Here is a 25,928-nt window from a genome sequence, read left to right on the forward strand (position 1 = left end):
TCTTAGAAATGTTAATACATACCTTATAATGGGAAATATCACTTCCTTTGAAATACCTTGCTTACCAAATGCTAAAAAAATGATTGTTGCCTTACACTATATATGTGTTAGGCTACATGGAAGCTTGCTTGCTTACTTATCAACTATGCAAAACATTTGCATGTACATTATTACATTGCATTTAACCATCTTTCAAAAATGTCTCCTTTTGAGCCCTAACATATTTTTAAAGCTCAAATGAGTCTTCTGTAACCACACTATTACATAAATCATATAATTTTGTGATTAAAAAGGACATTTAATTCATACATTTTAGCATGAAAAAGATCTCTGTTGGCCTTGAAGACCATAATGTAATGTATTCTTGTATGTTTGATTGTTTTAATGCAGTTTCTTGGCCCTAGTAAATGTCCCTTCTACTTTCAAGTTAAAATTTTCCTTTTTTTATCAAATTGCTATGTATTGCAGCCAAAACTATTACATTAGGGCTAGAAATTTACTGTTGTCTGTACAGTGCAAATTTTTCTCTCTTGTAAGTGTTTACAAATCCCATTGCAATTCACATATCTTTTCCAAAACACCAAATATTGTCTCATTTTGTATAGAACTCCACATTCCTTTTGATTTTTCCTGATTTTCACCTGTGTAACTCCAACTCTGAATTCAGGAAACACCCTTCTGTTTCTCCTTTCCCTTAATAATTTGGAATTATCCTCATTACTACAGGACTTGAATATCTCATACTATGCATATGCTTCAGTCCAGACTTCATTACTTCTTTGCTTAGCAAATCCAATTTTAAGGGGTTAATTCTGGGTCTCTCATATGACTTTGAGTGTTTTTATCCATTATAATCCGATCTGTGAATTAAACTCCCAGATTCAATAAGGCTGATTCTTCAGTCTTATATCTTGGGCAATCTCCTTTATGGTTCATTTCTGTATCCTTCTTTAAAAAGCATGAATCAATCACAAACTTTCAGTTCTGTAGCACTCAGATTTTAGCAATGTCTCTTGTGCCTGAGTTAATTTAAAATTTTGAAGGAAAAGACCCAAATATAAATCCACAATATACTACTGAAAAAATACCATTAACTGTTTTTCCTTCTTTCTGGTGCCTTTGCTAGAAAATGCAGAATAAAATAACCTGAACTGTACTCTGTTCTGATATTAAAAAGTCATTTACTGCTAAAGTTATCATCTCAGAAACATTTTTTTGGACAGTAATTCATCAGTGTCAAGGAATGTAACAAGAAATAATTTATTTTCTTGGATTTAATTGATTGATTAACTGAGATTTAACTACACTCAGATAATTAAAAGTTCCAAATGGATCCTGAGTTTCCAACTGGTACTGCTTGCTAATTTCTTGAAGATCCAAATTTACTAATAGTTTACTAATAGTTTACAGCTGGTCCCCAACTCCAAGAATTTGGACACGGTCCCACAGTTTTAAGTTTCATCTCCATTTCTATTCCAAGCATCTGTGATCAACCTTTGGAGTAACATGAGTTAGTGCAGATGAGAACTCTTCCACTGTTCTCCTTGTCCTTTGCATACAGAACAGTATCATACATGCAAGTGTTTAAAGAGAAAATGAAATAGCAATTAAATCTGAATAAGAATATGAAGTATTTCTGGTCTGAAGCATTTTCAGGAAGTGCATCAGTCATTAATTTTAGGCTGGCAGTAATGAGGAAAATATGAAACAAAAAATGACATATGGCTTTTTACTGATTCTGGATAGACCTATCACAGATATTCAAAAGAGTTTTCTTACACCTCTAGCAAGAAAAACAAAATGGGCTCTTATGAGATAAATATCTTAAGATACCTTTTTTCCAAAGCTGCATGTATACTCTTTCTGTAAGTTTTCAAAAATTTATTAGAACGTCCTAGAAAATTTTGCACTGCAACAATGTTTGGATTGTTTGTTTTGTTTGTTTGTTTGTTTCTTTTCCACACCAGTGCTAAAGACTGTTATTAAGTTTCATGCCTCAGAAACAAATGTGAAAAAAACTGGTAAGATGAAATATAAAACCTAGGTTTGGAAGAGCAAAGACCTTTGGATTAGATCTGCATAAACCTTTAATTTTCATAAATTTGATTTGGTATCATCTGGGTTGAGTGAATAATAATGTAGCCATTTACCTACCAGGTTAATGAACAGCTTGCTGTGTGACTCCAGAGTGTTAATGAACATCTGACTAATTTTCTAGTGAATCATATATATTGCTCATGGTCAGGAAAAGCTAAGTGCAGGAAACAGCTGAGCAGATGCCCTAACTATTAGAAGTACAAAACACATGTCAGTGTAAATTGGTTAGCTGCTGATTTGTTTCTGCTGTGGTTAACCCACTCATATGCCAGTAGCAGGAATAAGGTCAATCTTAGATGTTATGAAGTTTCAAATATGTCCAGATTTTACAATGCTAAGCCTTCAAGTTATTTTAAGATGAAAAAAAAAAACCAAAAGTTCCAAGACTGAATTAACCTGATTTTTTTTTACAGTACTTTCTATGGGCCTTAGCATGCAATTAAGCTGCCATCTTAAGTGCCATACATAGGAAAATTATAATTTACCCAGTATGCTTGGGTGCTATATATGCTATTGTTGAGATCTCTTCAAGAGTAAAAGTTGCTGAGATCACCTTCAAAACTCTATATTGAGAGACGTTGCAGCAAAGAAGGAATCAGTCCAGATTTCTCAGCTTCCACTACTGAGGGTTCTGTTAGAGCTGCCAAGATTCTGCTGTGAGGAACCTTGCAGTGGTCCTGAAGTACTGCTGTTGTTGGAGAACATAAGCAAATAATGAGAAGATGCATGAGTTTAAAACATTTAGCAATAAGAAAGGAAAATAAATTCAAATGGCAGGAGAAAAACTGAACTGAAAAAAAAAAAAAAAGAAGCTAAAGTTAGCTTGACATTTAAATTATTCTTCTTTTGAGGAGATATCAGTGACTAAGGAGAAACAGGACCTAATTATCTATATATTGAATATTAATTTGGAGAAATCTTAAGAATCATACTGTCAGAATTTACCACTGAGCTGGCTATGAAATGAATGACAGATGTTCTTTTTTAAACCCCCTCCTTTCCCCTGTAGAGAAAGGAGACAGAGTACGGGAGAGAGACTTACAGGTCAGAAGCTAAACTACACAGTTTTAATGAAATGGTAGCGGTGAAAAGGATAATAATTAAATATAAGTAAATATATATAAAAGTGATATCACATTCCTCCCACTTTCCCCTCAGTAATGTTCACATCACCACCGAGGCTGCAGGGAAGACCCTGAAAAAGTCCAAATCTGGGCTCCTGAACTCAGCAGCAGGTGGGAGCTGGAGGCAGGAACACACAGAGTCGGGGGGGCACAGATCAGGATCAAAGGTAGATGGACGGACAAAATCCTCCCAGGATGCTGGCCAGGGGCAGAGAAAGCTTTACCCTTGTGATCCCTCAAATCTATATTGTGTATGATGCATATGGGATGAAATAGTCTGTTTGAACAATCTGTACCTCCCTAAAGGAGAATTGCAGGTCTGACCCCTTTAGTCACTTGCTCTTTCCAGAGCATAAGATGGTCTCCAGAACTGAGCAGTGGCCTTGGTTCTACATCCCGTTCTCCAGCTGTAACTATAAGCAAAGAGCATTATCAGTTCTAGAAGCAGACACTGAGTAAGAATCTTGCTGTTAATTTCAGGAAGTACAACTACTTAGAAAAGACATAGCTGAAAGCAAAATTACAAGTAAGAAAATTGGTTCTACCCTGGCTCAAACCAGGAAAAATATCTAAAAAAAAAGTTTAGAATTCTGAAAAAAAATATAAGAAAGTTTATTTTAGTTTACCAGTAAACTAAAGTTAATATTGTTTGAAATAAATGGGGGTGTGGGCAAAATAAACCATAGGGTGCATAAAAAAGATTAATAGATATCAGGCCAGATGAGATTTTTATTTCATAAAAAGCTACAGAATGTTTCTTTCATGCTGCAGAAGGTCTTCAGTGAACACAGTCTATCAAAAATAAAGACAGGCTCTTTTTCCCATTGATCATGTAATAGGAAAAGCTGATCTACTGTGTCATAATACCATTATTTTTCCACACAATGTTAGGCTACATCTCTGAGCCTGCACATTTCATACCAACACTGTGATTTTCATCATTCAGAGCTCCTTTACTGCTTAGCTTGCTTTTAGGGCACAAAACCCATTATTTACAACTGAAAGAGGAACAGCAGAATGCAGAGAGAGCTCCTCTGTATTAAGTAACTTCTATCTGGAATTATTTGATTTTTTCACAGTTACGGGAAAGGACAGAAATTGTTTTTTAAAAAAAGACTTGCAAATATTGAAAATTCACACTAGCATATTCCATCAGATTCCTTAGCAAAGACATGAAGTTTCGAGCCAATTTGATACCAATTTCAGTCTCTGAGGTTCTGTACCCTCAGATGAGACTTGAAGTTTGTAAGCTTTCTTTTTACAACATTAGAAAAATATTTTCAACATTGGAAGCATTCTTTTTCTATTTATCTCTGATCTTAGACCTCAGACTAGGCCTACATTTCCCACCATGTACAACAATCATGTGACAGTCAGCTTTAAATTGAGACAGTTCAGGCTGCTTTCCCTGATGCATAGCCAAGTCCTAAATCTTGGAACAAAAAATGAGTGGCAATTTGACACATTTGAACTAAACATCTGCAAGGCTGCACCAGATGTTGTAGTTAAACAGTGACTCAAATGAAAACAAAATGTTTTCTTTGTTTCAACAAACCAAAATATATGTATCTTTTCCTAATATAGAAGTGAAGCTGATTTTGTGGAAGCTGCATTTCCATCTAATAGACACTTCAACAAAAGCACTCCAGAGTGCATTCTGGGCTATCTAAGATAATAATCATCACTTCACAACCAGTACGAACCTGACATATGTTTTGTTTGTTAAATATCCTTCTGTCACACATATCACTATGTGGATGGGAAGCAAATCCCTTTTTATAGTCCAAAGAAAAGAAATCAATAGGTAGTGTCTGATACAGAAAGTTTTGTCACAACTGTATCCCAGAAAACTATATCCCATTTTGAAATAATGCAGGATGTCCTTAGTAATAAGCAGTAGATAATATGAACACGACGGTTTTGTTCATATTTTTATAATCCTCTAATAATATAGTACAGCATAATGTAGCAAAAGAGATCCTTTCATTGTCCTACATACTACAAGACTACAAGACTAGTATAATTTCAGATACAAATATAAGCATTGGGTGAAAAAAATGCATCTATATTCAGATAGGCATATATGAAGTGGCCAGAAATGAGTACATATAGTTTGAGTCAAATTTTGACTCTTAAAAAGAGATATGGAGAAGAATACTTCACAAATTTCATAGTTTCATTATTCAATAATGGTTTGGGGTTTTTTTAGTTTAACTGAATGCATTTAATGGAAGATGCTTTCTGAATGTAAGAAATAAGAATGTAAGGAATGTAAGAAATATAAGAAACAAATGTATGAAATAAAGGCAAAATATTTCTTAGTATTAATAGAAAAACTAAGAGCATTAATAAGAGATATTTATTGGGTGATTCAGCATCATTTTCTTTCTAAAAAGGATCATAAAAAATAAAAAAATTATCATAAAAATAAATTGAGATATTCTAAAGCCTGATAGGATCACCATGATTAATATCTTACTCTGTAAATAATGCAGCCCAAATACCTTAATTGAATCATATTTTTCCAAGGAATTCCATAGAATTAGAGAAAAAGTCACCCCAAAATGCAGAACATAAATCTTATCATATGTTCTTTGGTGTCACTGTCCCCCAAGAGGCAGACAGTGGTGCTTAGGGTCTTAAGGCCTCACTCCGTGAGCTGCTAGGATATGAAAAGGGCAGAATTTAGTAATTCTACTAAATGGAAAAATGGAAGTTATAATCCTGAAAATACCAGTCAGCACTGACAGGTCCTGGAAACCACTGAATTCCACAGAGAATTTTCTTTGTTTGTTTTTAGTATCCCTGCCCAACATTGTATTTTGACAGAACTGCACCAGAATTAGGGGATCAGCACTGTGATGAAAATAAGAATGAAGGCTTCACAGTGCAGATCTTATAATTTGATGTGCCTAGCACATGAAAAAAGATCTGTTAAAGGCTAGTGGAAACACAGAGAGATCATCTTCTTTCCTGGCTCAGAAAATCAAAGCGTGGATTATCTTATTTCTTCACTTAATCAGAACCAAAAATGAACCATTAGAAATCCTTTTACTCTCATCACCAGCTGTAGGCTAATCACATTGTCTCTGTCTGCTTCTGTAGAAGAAGGAAGCCTTCAGTAGGGAACAAGTGGTAAAACACTCTCAAGGTGTGCTAACACATGCTGACAGAACCAGGCTCTGTACGCAATGTAGCATTAGTTGACTTTTTCTTTTAAAGAAGATGGTGAATGTCAGCTGTTGTTTTAAGGAATTATTTAGAGTTTAGAGCAATAGCCAAGCAGACAGCAAATGATCAATTTCCTCTCTGTCTTCAGTGATTTAAAACATTTTCCATCTCTTAAGAATCTTCCACTCACTTCCACAAACAGTTTAAGGTGTCAGTGTTCTAGTGTGGTGGTGCCAGGACTGAAAGAATGGAGGAGGTAGCCTGTACTCTTCCCTTCCTATTAAAGTTATCCTATTTTTTTAGGAAATAATTCAAGATCTATAAGGAAGAAACTCATCCAGAAGCATATACTCAAAACAGACTAGAGGATTAATATCCTAGAACTGAAATTTTTCTCCACATACTGCAGAAGGCATTGAGGGTACCTTTCAGATACCCCCAATTATAACCAGTATAGCTAACGTAAGGTTAGATGAATCTCATACTAGTGATTTTGGATACTACTCAAGGGACAGAGAAGGTATTTTTCTCTCTTTTATCTGATGACTCTTACAGTCATTCCTAACAGTGGAACTGCTTTATCAGCAACACTAGAAATAGATCCTGAAGCATTCCTAAAATGAGTGGATAACCATCTCTTGAAAGAGGGGTAGCAAGAGGAGCTAGATTTTTTTTTCCTAAAAAAAAAAAAGAATACTGGACAACGTTTTAAATGGTAAATTTCATAAATTTTCTAAGGAGGAAGGCAGAGGCACTTGAGAGTAGGGAACAACATCTAGTATATGCAGTTAATGGTTTGGTCTAAGTCTAGGAAACCTTCACAGTGTCAAGTTAACTTGGATTCTAAGGGAAATAATATCTTTTCAAGTGTTTTATAAAGATCCTGGGCAGCTAATACTCTCATTTTATGACACCTATTTAAAATTATACCTTGATGTCCATTAACTGGTTAATCTTTAAAATTTTCCCTATAGCATATTTCTCAAAGGAGATTCCATGGAGTACTCTGGCAGTGTCACACAAGAATGAAAGTATAATCCTTCAACAGAAAAACAGTTATCATTCCAATTTTATCTCTTATCAAAGGTATATATTTAATGACTTTGAAAATATTTTTATAGGTTTGTATTAGTTATCATTAATAAAATACTTATGGACTATGTCAGGCATCATCATCATGGCCTGTAACTCTCTGGTAATCTCACTTGCCTTTTATATAGCATTAGCTTGGTCCTTGGCAAAGTGTTGTAAAACTTCAGCCTGAAAACTATGCAAATCTGATAAATTTCTAAAGTTTCACTGTAGTAGTTGATATTTTAAATCTTTCGAGATGATGTGAGGATGGAGTATATATTGCCATCCTAAAAAATACAGTTTCAAAGGTTTTTCTCCAAATGCAGATAGAAATAACAGAGCACTTCTAACCGTGCTTGATTACTGCTGTCAACAGTTCAACAGGTGTCACAGTTCTTTTAATAGAGAAGTGATTCAGTTAAAATAAATACACATTTTAGACAGTTGAAATTTTCCATAGATCCAGCAGATGAAGAGCCAAATGAAGAGGAAACAGCAGCTAATCTAGCAATATATTTAAAATAAAAATAATTATCTTAATTACATCAATTTTATTTAAAAGAAAAGTGCATTTTTCCTTTATTCTCCTTAGCAATGAATCCTGGAAGAAGGTAAAAAAAAAAAAAAAAAAAAAAAGAGGAATAGGACTTCTCTATTTTATAGTAAACAACCCCCTCTTCTGGGACTTTCTCTGAAATGCATGGCAATTAAGATTCTGGGCACACTGCATGAAGTGCTGTTTAGTTCTCTGTGCACATATGTAGAAAAGCTGGCCGTTAATGCTTTTAAATATAGTGTGTCATTAGCATGAGGAAGCACAGAATCATATTTTTTTCCTACTTATTCTTCTTGATGTTTTTCATCTCCCAGGGACTTAATTTTCTTTGTCACAGAGCTAGTGACAATCTGCAAAAGTAAGGCAAAAGGAACATATGTTTTTTTAGGATTATTCTGTTATTAGTGACACACTATTAGCATATTACAAAATCCTATCCCTTTCATATTTTAAATTATTTAAAAACACTCTAAGACCAAATGAAAAGGCACTATCTCTTTATCAGACAGGTGCATGTACTGTGTCAAATGGTTGACCAATTTTTATGAATTATTAATAAACACAGTAATTTAGCTGAAAGAAAGTTCATTAATGTCTAAATGATTAATAATTACAGTCTGCCAACCAGTCTCCCCTCTGTGTGGAGCAAGTATTCCCAAATTGTACCCACTGACTTCCGGTACATTTTTCATGTCTTGGGTGCATATTTCTGGTATGATGTTCAAGCATAAACTGCTTCTTAAGCTTACCAGCTACTGCCACAGACAAAATACTAAGCTATTACAGATGTTGCTGCCAATCAAATCATCACTGATGTAACAGGACTGTATTATGGGAAATCCCTTGACTATGACTATGTGACTATGACTATGTGACTATGTTAATACAAGGTGCTGTTAAAATGATGAGGGCCAGAGGCTTTATCTAGACTGTTAGTATTGACAATCATAATTTATGGGAGTAAAATCTAGCAGTGGAGCTTGCAAGATTTATGAAAAGTCATTATGAACACTTCTCAAGTATATCTTGTTATTTTCATATGAAGTACTGTCGAGAATACAAGCAGTGCAATTGCATCTGTCTCTAGACATTCCTATGTATGTGTATGCACACAAAAATATGTATAGATTTATGTACAGACACACAAAAATGCATTCTGTAAGAAAATTCTTTCTGTGTGTATAGATATATGAAAATTTTGAGTATCATGAAAAGAGTTATTTGTAAAACTGATGTACTTTTATATAGAAAGAGTGCAAATATTGACTATTGTGCACCTATGCATTTTGGATTAAACCTTTAAATAAAATAATGTATGGTCTACGTACCATGAAAGTGCTTATGTTTAATTGCTTCATTCTTTTATGAAAAATTATGATTTTTCTTAGCAAAATCAAGCATAAATTTATTTTTAAAATTATATCTCTTTTTCTAATTAACTAAATTGGATGGAATATAATCATGAACACAGAAAAAGCTTAGAATGTTTGGCTAATAAGTCTGTACCTAGTTATATAGTATTATTTAAAAAAATTAGGGACAATGCTCACTAAAAATTAGAGGGTTTGGTATTGCATTTGTGTTGCAAGGTTTTGCTAGTAAGGGAGAGCTACAAAAGTGGTTTCTGTGAGACAGTGCCAGAAGCTTCCCCTGAGTTCCATGGAGCCAATGTCAGCCATCTCCGAGAGAGATCCACTGATGGGCAAGTCCAAGGCAATCATCAGCAGTGGCAATGCCCCTGTGGTAATATCTTTAAGAAGGAAAAAAGAGGAATCTGAGCAACAGCAACTGGGGGAAGAGTGAGTATGTGAGAGAAACAACTCTGCAGACACCAAGGTCAGTGAAGAAGGAGAGTGGGGAGGATGTGGTCCAGGCATCGGAGCAAAACTCTTCTGCAGCCCATGGTGAAGACCACAGTGAGGCAGACTGTCTTCCTACAGCCCATGGAGGACCTCATGCTGGAACAGGTGACTGTGACCCCATGCGAAGCCTGCACTGGAGAAGGCTCCTGATAAGACCTGTGGACCCACGGAAGGAAAGAAGCCCATGCTGGAACAGGCTTGCTGGCAGGACTTGTGACCCTGAGAACAACCCGTGCTGGGGCAGCCTGTTCTTGAAGGACTGCACCCCATGGGAGTGACCCACACTGGTGCAGGGGAAGAGTTAGATGAGTCCCTCTCCTGAGGACAAGGAGAAGCAAAGGCAACATATAATTGCAACATCACCTAAGTCCCTGTGGCCCTGCACCACCTGGAAGGAAATTGTAGAGAAAATTGAAAATGAAGTTTAGCTCAGGAAGAAGAAAAGGTTAAGGGGAAGGTGTTTTAAGATTTAAGCTCATTCTACTCTGAGTTGATTGGTAATAAGTTAAACTAATTTCCCCAAATCAAGTCTATTTTGCTCATAACAGTACTTGCTGTGTGATATCCCTGTCCCTGTGATATCCCAAGAGCTTTTAATTGTATTTTCTCTCCTCTGTCCAGCTGAGGAGGGGAGTGATACAGCTTTGGTGGGCACCTAGCATCCCAGCTAGGATAAACACACCATGTTTTTTTTAATATATTATGACCTCATACTAAGAGAGGCTTGTATTTCAAGGCCAAATTATAGTGATTTATCAGTGCATGTGGCTTAGACCACCTAAACCACACTTAAACAAAATTTACTTCATTTAAAATATTACAGAGGAATCTTTAATATTCTTGACTCTTCTAACTATCATTGTCTGCTTTGTTGTATTTCAGCATGGATTTAAAAATCCTGACTTTGGAAACCTGTTTTCAATTTTTTTTCTCTTTCACTTTTGAAATAACAATTTCCTTCATCTTCCTCTGAGTGTATTCAAAATTAATCTCTGAATTTTTGCTTTAATTTTATTCTTCATGAACCTTGTGAATATTCAAAGTAGTTGTCCTCTTTGTGATATATATAATTATATGCATATACACATTCATTTCACATATTTATAGCATATTTGTGAAGATTACTGGAATGTTACCTGCATTATATTACAGAACCTGTAGCTAGTCAGTTCATGGACTACAAATAAATGTATACAATTTATAGGAGGGGAATGGAAAGAAGAGTCTATGATAACAAGAAAAAGGATAAGCAGATTTTATTGTGAGTGTTGAAATGACAATTTTTTATTTTTTTTATTTTTTTTTTATGGCCTAACAACAGAATTTTGGAATGGTTGAGGTTGGAAGGAAACTCTAGAGGTGATCTAATGCAACCCTACTGCTGAATTACAGCAATGATCTCTCCCAACTACTTCCTTGAAATGAAGATTGTTTTATCACTGCTGACCTTTCACTTTTTCACCAGAAATTGCAGCACCACTCTGAGGAGCACCAAAAAAAAAAGTTCATGGCTTGTGTTCGTGTCAAAACCTGAAGCATCCTGCTGCCTCAGGACTCACTCCCTTAGCTTTACTTGAAGCAGGATTGCCAGCCCCATATTACTATAGCTTATCCTAATATGAGTAAGAAAAGAGCATCTTTCATGCAATATGCTTTGAAAGTGCAAGACTTCAATTTTTCAAAGTGAGTCAATGTTTTACAGATAAAATATTATGTAAATTCCCAAGAAACAAGCAAGCAAACAAAATCCTCAAAACAAGTAAAAAAAAAAAAAACAAAAAAAACTCCAGAATAACTACAACCTCTTCTCTAGGAGTTGATTTTTTTTTTCTCCTTATCACAAGCAAAAAAAATTATTTTGGAGTGTGATTGTTTTTTTCATTCTCTGATGTGAGCTTTATTCTAGTTTAACAAGTAATATTTAAGCAGTCTCAGTGCGGCCCCTAGTGGAGATATTTCTATAAGAAGTAGATAAAATTGACATACCTATGCTGGTGAGAGAACTGTACATCATCTGTGAATCAAATTCTGTTTTATTCTAAGAGTGTAAGTCTTCTGGAAGTCCATGGAAATCTGTAGAATTAGAGAAAAGAAGAAGAGGCATAACACAGCACAAACTGTGCTGATTTTTCAAACATTTTCACCAGCATCAAAAAGTTCTTGGGAATTTTTTTTGACAGATGGAAAGAGCTTTTCCAGCATCAGCACCACTGTGAAAGTAAGTATATCACATTAAGACATTTTAGCATAAAGAAAAATAAATTATAAAATCCTGAACTGTTAATTCCTGCATTTTTTTTCCAAAAGTATTAATTCTTATATACTCATAAGAGTTTTCTTACTACAGCCTAGATGCACAAAGAAGAGATATGTTGAAGACACTTAAGTATCTTCTCAAAATCACACTACAGTTCTATAGTAGTACAGTTGTATAGTTCTCAAAATCACACTACAGCTATAGTGAAATTACCAAATTTGTTATTCTTTTTTTCTTTCTTGCTCTTGACACAAAACCTCTAGATTATTCTTGTGTCTTAAGCAGCTCATTCCCCCTTCCCTACTCTCTTTTCACCAAGAAAACATGAAAGGACCTCACACTACTTCCAGTACATTGGTACCTGAAGCACTTACATGAAACCTGGGAAAAAGAGAACCAAGTCACTGTTGTTCCCGGTAGAATAGAGACTTGAATACAGGTGTTTCACAGAGTATCTGCATTAGGAATGTAAAAGGAGTCAGGAAAAAACATGAAGAGTTGCTAATAGGACTCTTAGCATGCTTCCTGGCATAGTTTGACCATTGTCATCTAGGGCTGGTTAATGCAATGTTGAAACACAAGTTTCAGAATGTCCTATATCAGGAAGTGTTCTTGAAAGAACAACAGATGAGTGTCTTGTTTTCTGCTGGGATAGAGATCATTTTCTTCTTAGTAGCTAGAATAGCATGATGGTTTTGGCTAGTCCTTCTGCTTTAGGCCAGCATAGTTAAATGGAAATTAACTACAGTGTTTATTGAATTTATGAAATTGAAACATCTTTTAGCCATCAGAAACTAGTGATAGAAACTGATAAGCAAACAAGTACTCTGAGATTCTTTGCTTTGTTACATATTATTTCATACAGATGATGTGAAAGGAAAAATAATATAAACAATCTTAATACAGTGGCTCAGCTCTAAGTACTTTATAATAGTAACTAAACACAACATTAGTCACTTCCAAGAAAGACACGGAACTTTTAAGGTTTCCACTTTTCATAATGCAAAAAAAAAGTATGACAGATAATGTTAGATAACTGCGTTTTTCAAACAGTTTTCCATGTTTGTCTGTGAACCGATATGAAGGTTATAATTATGTAAATTTTACATTGTCCCACATTCCTTAATAATTTGTTTTTGGCGTCCTAAATTCTATGCAATAAACGTGTAAGATACTAGTAAATGGGGTTTTGAGGTACTGAAACATGACTCTCTACTTCCATGCACATTTATTTGTAGGACAAAGACATTTAGAGCAGTTATGGTTGTCATTTGTATTGGAGCACCTTTTCTAGCACAGTAAGTACCATTATCTGTAGGACAAAACCTGATTTTTCTTGTTACAATGTTGACATTGCAAGTTTTATAAAGAAAATACCGCAAAAAAAAAATCAATAACAGAATGGTTTTAGTGGAGAGGCAGGGGGGGAAAAAGGATCTATTTTTTTATATAAAGAGAAAAACTGAGGGTAGTTCTGTGCCACTGTAAATTGTTTTCTGGCCAGTCATATGCACTTGCTCGCTTTCCTTCTTCTGTCTAATAGCTTAAGTTTAAAAATATGCTTTTGTATTTTTACGTATGACGTACATATCTATGACAATGTATTTACATTCCCTTGTTTCTCTCATTTTGGTTCTTTAGTGACCTTATTGGAGGCTATTCCAATGCCTTCATACATAATATGTCTTCAGTGTAAGTCTTCAACAACTTTTAAAATCAGAATCTACCCACGTTCCAAGCTAAATGAAAGTTACGCATTTGCAGTAGCTTGAACCATGTATTAGAAAGATTTATCAGTTTGGACTTAATGCTACACTATTAATAAAAGCTTGGTGAACTTCAGCACAGGCAGAGCTCACTTGGTGCTTTCTGCAAAATATTGTGTAGACACCCTTTTATTTTTATGCTGGCACTAAAATACATAGAAGTATATTGCAGTTTTTTGTACTTTTGAATTGCATATTCATAGTGAACATTTATTCTTGCAACTAAAATCTCAATTGAAGATCTGGATGATGTTGAAGTTGCATTTAAATTACCATGCTGTTTTATTTCTAGGTTTTAATTTGAGGGAATTAGGGCAATATGGAATGGGAAGAAACTGGTGTACAGCTTGTTTGACCCTGAGATATAGATGTGATGAAGGCTGGGACAAACACTATGCCTGAGATATCAGATACGCTCAAAGGTTTCTTAACATAGAAATATACATAGTAACTCTGCTTGGTTATCAGATGATGAGGAGTTTTTAATACTTTGATATACTGATAAAATTATGCTAACACTTAAACTATTCTGATATTACACTATGTGAGTCATGTTTTTACTTACAAACCCTACGGCAGATGACTTAAATTTTAAAAATAGCCCTTATTTCTTTGAAAGTTATAATAGGTTTATATCCTAACAAACAAATGGATAAATTAATTTTTTTCTGCAATGATGCTCATTACTGTCTTATCCTGGTTCGAGCCAGGATAGAACCAATTTTGAATCTTGTAATTTTATTTTCAGTTAAGTCTCTCCTCAGTAGTTGCACTCCTTGAAATTAACAGCAAGTTTCTCAGTCAGTGTCTCCTTCTAGGAATGATAATACTCAAAGTTTATAGTTATAGCTAGAGAATGATATGGAGAACCAAGGTCACTGATTGGAACTATCTCATGCTCTGGAAACAAATGGGATTAAAGGGGTCACACCTTCAACCCTCCTTCAGGAAGAAGCAGACCAGACAGGTGACAAACATTGACCAAATGGAGTATTGCATCCCAAGTGCATCATACTTCATCTGAAGGATTAAGAGGATCAAGCTCTCTTGCACAATTTAGCTTTCAACCTGCCTCTCAACTGTACTCTCACTCATTCTTCATTATAGGGGGAGTGGGGTTGATAGAAATCATCTGTCATTCATTCAGTTGCAGATTCAATGTTAAACTGTGACATGTCTCTAAATATAATTATATGAAAACCAAAGAACTGATTAATTTCAAAACTTTCATATGAATGTAAAATTATACCCTTTTATATTTAATAAAATTACTAAATAATGAAATTTATTCTTCTTATTATCCCTTCTAAGAGCATGAAGAAATCTGGTCTTTCTGTAGGGCAATGCTAGAAGACTACAATTTCATTTTTAGCTGTTTAACAAGTAAAATAAGTATTGCTAGTACCAGCAATCCTGATAACACTAATACAAACACAACTGTTCCCAGTTGCTGCCAGATACCCATTTTAAAACTTCAATATGTCTCTTTCTTAGATGCAGTTCCTATAGGTTTTTAGCTTTTGTTTTACAGTCTATGTAATTCATGGGCAACAAGCCCAGGTTCTCAGGAGATAGCTATGTACAGAGTGATAAGGGAGTAAGAATTTTCTTCAACACTTCTCTTGTGAGAAAATATGAAGTGTTACAGTATGCAGAATTTATTTCTGCTATGTGTGTTTGCTTGTAGTTTTTCAGTTCTCTCCATTTCTTCTTTTGCTTATGATACAAATAGATGCAAATAATGTGTGTTCATTTCCTCGTTAGGAGATTTATTTTAAAATATGTTAAAAAAAAGAGCATATCATTATATATCTTGAGGAATGCATTTTTGACTGTTGAAAGTGTGAAATAAAGCATCATTTAAAACAACAAAAACCTGAGAATTTAGGCCTTATTCTGACCAGTGTGATGTAAAATGAGTATGTATGAACTTACACATAATTTATTTTAAGGTTATGGAAATAGGTAAGAAAAGAAAAAGCAAAAGTTGTATACTTTGTGCATATTTAAAATTTTTTCTGTGCTGCATCAGGTCAGAATTATGAATTAAAATGCAGAGAAGTGTATATTCCAGTTCAGACTAGTGCTATAAAGCTATGAAAGCTATAAAGCTATTGCACATGAATGGTGCAATAAGATGAGAGGATGGAAAATCAGGGATTTTTAAATATTTTTTCTAGGTTGTTTTTTTATTCTTTACTGGAAGCCATTAAAGAAGAAAACTCTTAAATTTGGTAGGTACAGCTGTAGGGGATACAGAAAAACAATACAGCATCTCTTGCAGCTAGAAGGACCAGGATCCTCAGTAAGTACTCTAAACAAAGACATCTGTGGAGTCTAATGGATGCCAGCTTCTTTCAGGTCTGTATAGAAATGTGATATGTCTTCTGAATAGAGATATGCATGGAAATCTTGTATGTCATTCAAAACAATTCCCAAAGGGGCTCAGCTTCTGTGACAAGGTTTTTACCTCTGACTTTTACTAGAAATGTAATGCACAGACTGTGAGAAATTAAATTTGAAAATTTTAGGGAAATGTCTACTTATTTAAAAAGGTTGAGTTTGAACTAACTAGCATTTTCTAATGTAATAGTGTTTCATGGAAAAATATTTTAATGAATTCTTTTAAGTGAAATATGCCCAATAAATAATTTCTGAATCGTATGGACATTATTCTCTTAATTCAGTTATGATTTAATCTCTCTAGTGTTTATATACAATCAGTCATGCACTCATATATACTTTGAAGATTCTTTCAGAGCTAAGGTTTAATAGCACATATTGTTAAGTGCTACATTTCAAATATCTTTGTAAAGCCTTTGAAAAAAAAAAGGTAAAATTTTGACTGTGAAATTAAAGGCTTCATACTTCATAAGTCATAAGTCAGATAAGTGGTCACTTAAGTCAGTTTTCTAATACTGGTTCTGAACTAGAAGAGCAATAGGGGATTTTACTGTACTGCAGTTCCGTATGAAGACTGTACTAAGAGAAAGTTAAATGTACATAGTTCAGTGTCAAGAAATGAGCAGGCTAACATACATGGGCATCAACTGTGCTGTTGTTTGTGACTAAATTATTGAATGCTCTGTATCAATGCAAGCAAAGAAAAAAAGACAACGTTTGTTCACATTACAAGGTATATCTGTTTCAGAAATGATGCTACCTTTCACAAGAAGCAAAAAAAAAAAAAAATGCAAATTTGCAAAAGATACATTTACCAGGCCTGTGTTTTAGTCAGTCAAAACTATCACTACTTTTCTAAATAAGGCAAATAGCATGAGTTACTTTAGCAATAAATGTTTTGTGTTACAACAAGTTTGTTTGGTTTGTTCCTGTTTTGCTTTTTTTTTTTTGAAGTAAAGAAGTAAGCCTTTGAAGTAAATTACCTTGTCTTTCCAAGGAAATCTCAGTAGATGTATTTTTACAAAAATGGTTCAGATAATTTTAGGTCGTATCAATTCATAGAACATTTTATTTCTCAGCAAATATTGTTCAGTTCTACAGTATTGATTATTAGATGCAATGTCTGCTGAATGCTGATGCCTCAATAGCTATGGTCATTAAAGTTTTTGTGATACTTTTCATAGGAGCAAACTCATAAACTTTAGTATTCTGATAAGATGCTACCTTAAGCAATTCTCTTAAAGAAAGGTAGTATCTTAGATGTTTTTAACAGCTTAGTATATTGTGCCCACCAAGCTGACTTCCCAACAAAGGAAGTGACAAAATTAACATCTGTAACAAAAGGAAATAATTGTCCTGTCCAGTTCTCCACAGCAGTCACATATAATTACAGAAATACAGAATTACGTAACTTATTGTTGCCCGTAGTCAAGACACAAACCAACAGAGTCAGTTTATGCGGTGCTTTATTCAGGGCCCGGGAAACCTGAGGACTAGCGTCCCAAGTCAGGATTCCAAAGACCCTCACTTTTGGTTTAGCTTTTATACTCTTTACATTGTGAGGCTACGTGCAGAATTACATATGTTCAGGTCACAAACAACTACATAAATCATGTAGATAACAATAGACAAACATCTCTTATCTTTTCGTACAAAGTGTCAGTTTAACTCTTTCCACACGTTTCACATGCCCTACTGACCCCTTTGATCATGAATCACTGGAATTAGCACATTCCTTGCCGGTTCCCCCAAGACTTGTTCCCAGGGTTTGACTTTCCGGCCTGCCTGACCAGTTCAAATCTTAGCCTAACTACTTTGAAATCTCTATTTCTTTTTCTTTTTCCTACTTGTAATTTCTATTTACTTTCGCTACTTGCAACAAGTCCCCCCTTTTGAGCATTCTTTGACTTTTTCACAAGGATGCTCAACCCTTAGGCTTCTTGGTAGGCAGGTGGAGGCAATATATCTTCTGGTAATATTACTTCTTTTCAAGTTATTGCCTTCATTACCCTTCGAGTGTGTTGAGTTTCTTTTGCAATCATTCCTAACAAACATTTATATACTACTAAAGCAACTACGACAATTATTATTATCATAATTCCGTATTGTACCATTGATGATATCCAACCAGAAACCTGGATCCCTAATGCACTAAATACTGCTCTAACCCAATTGTGTTCTGCCTCCTTTTGAACATCGTGAACCTCGTCCTCGATTTGTTCCAATTGACTAATATCCTTTTCTACCTCCTGGGTGACATTTGGGATGTGTACACAACAGTGTCCATCTTTGTTATGCAGATACCCACAAACACCATGTTCTTTTAATAACATCATATCCAAGGCCATTCTATTTTGTATAGTCATCCTCGTAGTAGCTTGTAGTTGTAGATTTAGATCCCTAAATCCTTTCTTCGTCACTGCCGCCAGCCGCTCTGTTTGTCCTAATAATTTGTACAACATTTCCCTGTTCCGATAAGTGGAAATAGGTGCAAATAAGGACTCCAATACCCACCCAAATTTGACCCCTGACAAGGGTTCATGCCACCCATCTTCATCCAATCCTATAGTATTCAGGTCCCTACTGCTATCTCTTCTCTGTCTCTTTCTTATCTCTTTTGATGTTGATTTTGATTCTTTCCAAAATGGACACAGGGTCGGTACACCCAAAGTAATTTGCGTGGTTAGTCCATCTAATGGTAGGTGAGATGTCCATTGGCCATGTCCCAAAACCCATACTAAATTCCCAGGACTGTGAACCGTTGTGTGCCTACAATCTATGGGTTCCATCCCTTGTTTTATACGTATGGTATGATTGTATCCCCTACATTCACATCCCCACTTTAGTGTCATTTTTACTGGTGCTAGCCCTATTTGTTCTTCCGGGGTGTCACATGTAAATACTTTTGTACACTTCCATTCCTCCGTTTGAGCATGTAACTGTCTGGAGGAGGTAGATGTAATATATGCCCTGTAGTACGATTGGTTTCTATTCCCTGACCATTGAATACAACAATTTATCTTTCCGAGATAGGTATAACGTTCCAAAATACTAGGTCCCCATACCATCTTCCAATCTTTCCAGGCATCTAAATTTTGAGTAACATTTTGACAACTCATTTCATTTTCTGTGGATTTGGTTGTTATAGTAAATTTTTCACACGCCTCATCTCCAGGGTAATCGACTATACACTTTCTAGTATTTTGTGTCCACCCAAAATAATTAGGTTTTCCTTTACAATCCACCTCTGTCATTGTTCGAGTCGTTTTACACACATCCTTTTCTTTCATTACTATTTTAGGGACCAACTGACACGTCCAGGAAACATTTCTTAAAGATTCTGGCATCTCTGTCACTGGTATTATTCCCCATGGTATAGGGTCACCTGCTGCTTGGGGTAGGGGTAAACAGGCTGTGATTTCCGTCACATTTTGCATAAGACCAAAGTCCCTAATTAAACCAACTACCAGATTTTCCTGACTTCTAGCCTTTGTTAATTCCTCGGCATCAATCGCTTGCCTAGTTACTCTCCTTTCCTGTTTAGTGGAAGGCTTAATGCTCATATGTACATCCGCATATCCAAAATTCTCCTGAATTAACACTATACATATATATTCTCCTTCTTTTTCCTTAGCTATTTTAGGTATCTGCAGGATAGTTGTCCCTTCCTGGCGTGACTCATCCCAAGTAGTCTTTACCCCTTCCATGATTACCTTATCTCCTGTTACCCATTTCCATCTTGCTATTACCTCAGTGGATCCAGCTTTCTGATTATCAGTAAATAGACAAGTCAAATTAGCATCAGCTCCTTCTACTATTGACAGGTAAGGTTCAGGTACATTAATTTTTACTAAAGTTTCTGCGATTATAATTAAATTGAGAAAGACCAATATTCTCATGTTTTGCCTCTGAACACTAATTTTGTTGGAGACAAGGGCTCTACCGACCATTGCGTGGGGACCTTCTTGACCCTGGTGTAGTGAATCCAGTTGTCGACTCCGTCGACCTTGACGGCCGTGTAGGTGGTCATGATCGCCTGGTGAGGACCATCCCATGTCTCCTTCAGTGGTTCCACTGACCAGTTCCTTATGTAGACTTGGTCTCCTGGAAGGATGTCGTGGGCCGGATTTTCCAGGGGTAACGGTCGGTTCCAACGCTCCTCGGAGTGCTGTAAGAGTCTTACTCAGAGACAATACATAATTTAGTATCACCTGATCCCCCACCAAATGAGGGTCCCCCTGGTAAGTAGCAGCATGGTATGGTTTGCCGTACAAAATTTCGTACGGACTTACTCCTATCCTTTCCCTTGGTTTAATCCTAACTATTAACAGAGCTGAAGGCAACGCCTGCGGCCACTGGATTTTTTTTTGCTTCTTGGCAAATTTTCTTAATTTGATTTTTCAATGTTTGATTCATCCGCTCTACCTTACCACTTGATTGGGGTCTCCAGGGCGTGTGCAGATTCCAAGTTATTCCTAACATTACAGAAATCTCCTGCACGATCCCTGCAGTGAAATGAGGACCCCTATCAGATGATAGCCCTAATGGCACTCCAAATCTAGGGATAATTTCTTTCAAAAGTGTTTTTACCACTTCTTTTGCCTGATTGGTCCTGCAAGGGAAAGCTTCTGGCCATCCTGAAAATGTACACACATACACCAACAGATATTTGTATGCCTGAGCCTTTGGTAGCTCAGAGAAGTCTATTTGCCAATAATCTCCTGGTTGGGGACCTACCTGCAACTTACCCATTTGTACCTGCCTTCTTACCACTGGGTTGTTTTTGATACACACCGGGCATATTGCGTTTACTCTTTTTGCCAATGTTAACATCTGGTTTGAGAATATTTCGTTTTTTCAAAAATTTTACCATTGCCTCCGCACCCCAGTGACACTTATTGTGTTCAGTTTCCAGTACTATCCTCATGATCCTTACCGGCAGGATCACCTGTCCTGTTGGGGTCACATACCAACCCTTGATGTTCTTTCGTGCCTGCAACATCCGAGCCAGCTTCTCGTCCTCTGGCGTGTAATGTGGTTTGTCCTCCATGTGTGCAGCGGCAGGGTTGCCCCGAGCCGGTAGCAAAGCTAATTGGGTCCATATCTCTCTGGCAACCTGCTTTGCCACTTGGTCCGCTTGTCGATTTCCCTGGAATTCTTTTCCTGGATCGTTCCGATGTCCTTTGACGTGCATCACTGCAACTGCCGATGGTTTGTAAATCGCTTCCAGTAACATAATTATCTCTTCCCTGTGCTTGATTGACGACCCCTGTGAATTAAGAAGTCCCCGCTCCTTCCACAGAGCCCCATGCACATGTACTACTCCAAATGCATATTTGGAATCAGTCCATATGTTGACTTTCTTCCCTTGGCTCAACAACAGGGCTCTTACCAGAGCCCAAATTTCTGCCTTCTGCGCTGACGTGCCCGGGGGCAATGCCCTTGCTTCCACTATCTGCTGCAAGGTGACCACTGCATACCCTGCATACCTGGTACCTTTTTCCACAAAGCTGGACCCATCCGTGAACAGTTCCCAATCAGGGTCCGGCAGTGGCTCATCCTTCAGGTCCTTCCGGCTGGCGTACACTTGTTCGATTACCTCCACGCAGTCATGTTCCAGCTCTCCTTCTTCCTGGGTGGACCTGAGGAATTCTGCTGGGTTAAGATGATTTGTTATTTTCAGCTCCACATCATCCTGTTCCCTCCATTGGGCCTGGTATTGGAGCATTCTGCTTGATGAGAGCCAATGGCCCCCCTTTTGTTCCAATACTGTTATGACCATGTGAGGTACATAAACTGTCATGTGCTTGCCCAATGTTAGCTTACGTGCTTCTTGGATCAGGATCACTGTGGCTGCCACTGCTCTTAGGCATCCTGGCCATCCTCCACTTACTGAGTCCAATTGTTTAGAAAAGTACCCAACCGGCCTTTTCCAAGACCCCAATTTTTGAGTGAGCACCCCCAAGGCTAACTTTTGCCTTTCATGTACATACAGTTGAAAGTCCTTGGTTAGATCCGGCAGGCCCAGGGCAGGTGCTTCCTTGAGGGCCTGTTTTAATTCCCGAAACGCTTTATCTTCCCTGGGTCCCCACTTAAATCTCGGTTCCTTCACAACCTCATACAGTGGTTTGGCTGTCAGCCCAAAGTCGGGGATCCACAGTCGACACCAGCCAATCATTCCTAGAAAAGATCTTAGTTCCTGATTATTGCGGGGTACTGGAATTGCACATATGGCCTGTATGCGATTTACTCCCAAACAACGAACTCCCTGTGAAATCTCACATCCTAAATAGATGACCTTTTGTTTGACCAGCTGTGCCTTTTCTCTGGATACCCGGTATCCAGCCTGTCCCAGCATATTCAGTAATGCAATGGTTAATTTGAGGCAGAGACCCTGTTCTGTGGTACCCAGGAAAACATCATCCACATACTGCAACACCACATAAGAGAAAGGCGAATCTTTTACCTGGGTAGTCTTCCATTCCTCAAGTTCCTTGGCCAGCTGGTTACCGAATATGGTGGGCGAGGATTTAAATCCTTGGGGAAGCCTGGTCCATGTTAGTTGGTGCTTCCGTCCCGTGTCAGGATTCTCCCACTCAAATGCGAAGATATTCCTGCTTTCAGGCGCCAGGGGTATGCAGAAGAAGGCATCCTTTAAATCGATTACTGTAAACCACTGAAATTTCTCAGAAACAGATGTTAACAATGTGTACGGATTTGCCACCACGGGATGTATATCTTTGGTGATAGAGTTGATTGCCCTTAGGTCCTGTACTAACCTATAATTGCCATTAGGCTTTTTGACCGGGAAGATAGGAGTGTTGAATTCAGATTCACACTCCTGCAAAATTCCTAAACCTAAAATTGAGTTATCATGGGGGCTATTCCCTTCCTAGCTTCCAAACTGATGGGGTATTGCCGTACCCTCACCGGTTGAGCCCCTTCTTTTAATTCCACTACCACTGGTACTGCCGCTTTTGATTTGCCTGGGGTCCCTGTTTCCCAAACCCATGGCACGACTGCTTGTTCAATTTCCTGTGGTATCTCTCCCTTCCCTACTTCTTTAATTACAAACAATTTTGCCAGGTTTTCCTCTGGTATTTCTAGTTTTACCCTACCCTTTTCAAAAATTATTCTTGCCTGCAATACTGAGAGCAAGTCTCTCCCGTGTAGAGACTCCGGGCTGTTTGGCATATACAGAAATTGATGATCAAATTCCCTTCCCCCAAATTTTATATCGAGTGGCCGCAGGAATTTTCTTTCTTCAACTTCCCCAGATACCCCAACAACCAATACTGTAGAGTCGCTTAGAGGTCCCTTTAATTTATTCATTGCCGAGTAACTAGCCTTCCCGCGAACGGATTCATTCCGTTTGCTCCATTGCCCGGGAAGCCTCCGCCCATCGGGGTTCCCTGATTAAGTGGGCATTCATTTTTCCAATGTCCCTGTCCCTTACAAAAGGCACACTGGTTAGGTCCTAACCTTCCGCGTCCCCCTGTACCCTGGTTCCCAAAGCCCCCGAAGCCTTTCCTCAATACAGCGCCACCTCTCCTTCAGGGACCTCCCCGGCCGCCGCGCCGGGCCCCACCGGCCCCGACGTCAACCCTGGCGACCCGAGCGGGACGAGCTCTGCCCGAGCGGGCGCTCCGGGAGCGGGGAGCTTCGGAGCGCTCCCCGAGTCTCCATTTAGGGGGACGAAGGCCCGGGCAGGCTTTCTGGCATCTGCCCGCCGCGGCCTGCGAGGCACCCCAGCCGCGCCGGCCCCGCGGACCGTTGCCTCCGCCGCCGGGCGGGGAGACGGCGGCCCGGCCGGCGATTGATCCCGCAGACAGCCGCCCGCCCGTGCGAGGTGACCGGAGGGAGAGGCCCGCGCCCCCCCCCCCCCCGACGCCGCCGGCGCCCTTTCTCCTTCTCTGTAGAATCCATAATAGTGTCCAGCAACATCTGCAAATCATTCCAATCAGGATTCTGAGTTTTTATTACCATTTTCACAACCCGAGCCACTTTCTCAGGATTTTCCCTGTACGCCCCCGCCGATTGTTTCCATATTATTAAATCATTCGGTGAAAAAGGAACCTTTATCATCACCTTCCCTCCATCCGGTTCCACTACCCCTCGCAGCGGAGCCATCAACTGAGGCTGCGAAAAACCGCCTCCTTTCTCCAGCCTCCCTCTCCGAGTCCGCTCCGCAAGCGGCGTTCTCGGCTGATCAACCCAATCCTCCTGCTCTATCCCCTCCTCGGATGGGGAAGGAAGAGGGACCCTAGCCGTATTTACCGGGGGAGCCTCAGGAGGTGGAAGCGGCGGCGCACTCGGGGAGACCAACAAAGACACATCCTCCTCCTCCTCCGAGAACCGTATTTTACGCTCTTTACAACCAGGGCATTTATCACATTCTACTTTCATGGTTTTTAACACCAACAATCCACAAGCCTTTTGCCACTCAGGTTTTCCTTTCAGATAATAGAACAAATCCAATCCCATTTCTCAGTTTCCCGCAAGAAACTCATCATAAGACTCAATATTTCAGGGGTTATTGTACCATTCCGTGGCCACTGCATTCCCCCCGTTTCATATTCAGGCCACACATGATTACAATAATCAGTCAAGGTTTTCCTCCGCAATTCCTGCCCAAAATTACCTTCTTTCCAATGTGTTTTTTTGTTTGTTTGTTTGTTTGTTTGGGTTTTTTTTTGTTGTTTTTGTTTTTTTTTTTTTTTTTTTTTTTTTTTTTTTTTTTTTTTGTTAACAGCCGAGAGGCGAATCCTCAGGAACATCATTGTCATTACAAGACAGAGCTCTGAAAGTTTAAAACGGCAGCATGCTGACACTTATACTTGCGCGCACTCACACACACACACACATACAAAACCAATATACGGCCGATTACCAATACCAAATCCCAAACTTGCCTATACTCGTCGCCGCGAGTGGCAAGTGCTGGGTCTGCACAGCTTTCTACTTGCTGTGTCTTATGACCAGCGCCCAATACCAAATACCAAACTTGCCTATACTCGTCGCCGCGAGTGGCAAGTGCTGGATCTGCACAGCTTTCTACTTGCTGTGTCTTACGACCAGCGCCTAGGCTTCCAACCAACCAATCCTAATACTAACTTATTTCTATAAGGAATAAAGCACCTTCGGGCTTACCTCATGGTCGTCCGTCGGGCGCGGGGTCGGGCACGGGTTGATGTCTCCTCCAGGAATCACCTGGTGCCGGCTTGGAGTGGATCAGCACGTGAACCGCCCCAGCAACCCCCGGAGTCCCATCTGGGTCGCCAGAAAACTGTTGCCCGTAGTCAAGACACAAACCAACAGAGTCAGTTTATGCGGTGCTTTATTCAGGGCCCGGGAAACCTGAGGACTAGCGTCCCAAGTCAGGATTCCAAAGACCCTCACTTTTGGTTTAGCTTTTATACTCTTTACATTGTGAGGCTACGTGCAGAATTACATATGTTCAGGTCACAAACAACTACATAAATCATGTAGATAACAATAGACAAACATCTCTTATCTTTTCGTACAAAGTGTCAGTTTAACTCTTTCCACACGTTTCACATGCCCTACTGACCCCTTTGATCATGAATCACTGGAATTAGCACATTCCTTGCCGGTTCC

At 38.2% G+C, this 25,928-nt stretch overlaps 1 long non-coding RNA gene across 1 annotated transcript; it reads right to left on the minus strand.

Moving 5' to 3' along the window:
- Positions 1-3,266: 3,266 nt before the first annotated feature.
- On the minus strand, positions 3,267-24,108 carry LOC115599064. Its single transcript, XR_003988124.1, has 3 exons — positions 23,899-24,108; positions 10,669-10,672; positions 3,267-3,278 (listed from the first exon to the last, which is right to left on the minus strand). It is a non-coding gene; the product is annotated as an uncharacterized LOC115599064 (long non-coding RNA).
- Between the last annotated feature and the right edge of the window lie 1,820 nt (positions 24,109-25,928).

Source organism: Calypte anna, chromosome 1 (genome assembly GCF_003957555.1).
Source record: "Calypte anna isolate BGI_N300 chromosome 1, bCalAnn1_v1.p, whole genome shotgun sequence".
In the NCBI taxonomy this organism is placed as follows: Eukaryota; Metazoa; Chordata; class Aves; order Apodiformes; family Trochilidae; genus Calypte; species Calypte anna.